The 1150-nt window shown below is 60.2% G+C and overlaps 1 protein-coding gene across 6 annotated transcripts in view; it reads left to right on the top strand.

Annotated features, from left to right (window-relative positions):
* DFNA5 (DFNA5, deafness associated tumor suppressor) overlaps positions 1 to 1150 on the top strand; it is an 88030-nt gene continuing 86880 nt past the window's right edge. For 4 of the 6 annotated variants that reach the window (XM_019508601.1, XM_019508597.1, XM_019508600.1 and 1 more), the window contains exon 1: positions 1 to 49. The gene's annotated coding sequence lies outside the window, so the exon portion shown is untranslated. Of the gene's footprint in view, positions 50 to 131; positions 159 to 514; positions 703 to 1150 lie in introns of those variants that run through there. The other 2 variants (XM_019508599.1, XM_019508596.1) reach the window with 2 other exon arrangements.

The raw sequence follows: 1150 nt of genomic DNA, 5'->3' as shown, positions 1-1150 counted from the left end.
GCCGTGCGCGACCGCAGCATCCTCGCGGGCGCCGACACTCAGCGGGGCCGTGAGTAGGCTGGTGCGGCCCGGCCCTGCCCTGCCCGCCCAGGGAAAGCGCCCACTCGCCATGGCCTGTCACCCCGAGCCCACTTGTGCGCGACATTCGTGACATGCAGGTGACACGCACGTGGGCCTGGCCTCCCTCCTCGTCCCCCTTAGCCGTAGGCATCGCCTTCGCCCGCGTGCAGGCATCCTGCCCCCAACATCAACACCTCCACGTGGGCCACTCCTGCCTGCCTGCCTTTCCCCCTGCCGTGGTCGTGGCATGCGGCGTAGGCTGTGGTGGGCCAGGGAGGCGCAGGGCACAGGGGCGGTCTGGAAGGAGCTGTCCTGTGGCTTGTCCTAGACCAAGGGTTGGCAAAATGCAGGCTGGATGTGGCCCACCAGGCCATTCTGTCTGGCCCACGGGGCCCCTAAAAAAATGTAGAAAATTAATATTAATCTGCCTCTGGCTGCCTGTCATGCAGCCCATGATAGCTTGCCAAAACTCAGTAAGCAGCCCTCTGCCCAAAATAATTGCCCGCCCCTGACCTAGACCTATCTGTTTCTCTCAGTCATAAGGTGCTCAGCAGGGTTTGATTAGAAGCCGGAGCTTGAAGAGCGGCTCAAGTTGCCTTCCTGTGACTTCACCTGCGGCTGCTCTTTGGTCGCCTTCAGCTGGTTTGTATTTGTGTCACTAAAACCATACTGGTTGCTTCAAGCTGATGGCAGTCACCTGCAGGGCTTATGCCATTAGATGCTTGTGTGCCTGGTGTGTATCCAGGATTTGGCAAAGGGGGGTGCAAGAGCAACCATCCATGCAGCAGGGGTGGCTGCACTCCGTTCCCAGCCCCCCGCTGCCCCAGGTGTGGGTAGACTGATGCTGGAGCCTAGGGAGAATTTTTTTAAGTCACCAAAGGAGGTAAGAGTTGTGTCCCTCCATCCCCCTGCTTCCTGCTCAGAAGTACATCCCCTTCCCTCCCCTTTCCCCATCTCACACCTGCTGCTACTGTTTTTTCCCTAGGCAGGGAAGCTTCAAAGCCCCTCCTGCACACTCCCCCCCCAGGCTACAAGGGGACTGGGCTCAGCTGGGACAAGGACAGCAGTCGTGTCCCCCCCCCCCCCAGGG

This window comes from Gavialis gangeticus, unplaced genomic scaffold (assembly GCF_001723915.1).
Source record: "Gavialis gangeticus isolate Ggan-Ray unplaced genomic scaffold, GavGan_comp1, whole genome shotgun sequence".
Classification (NCBI taxonomy): Eukaryota; Metazoa; Chordata; order Crocodylia; family Gavialidae; genus Gavialis; species Gavialis gangeticus.
This window is presented reverse-complemented; position numbering and strand designations above follow the sequence as displayed.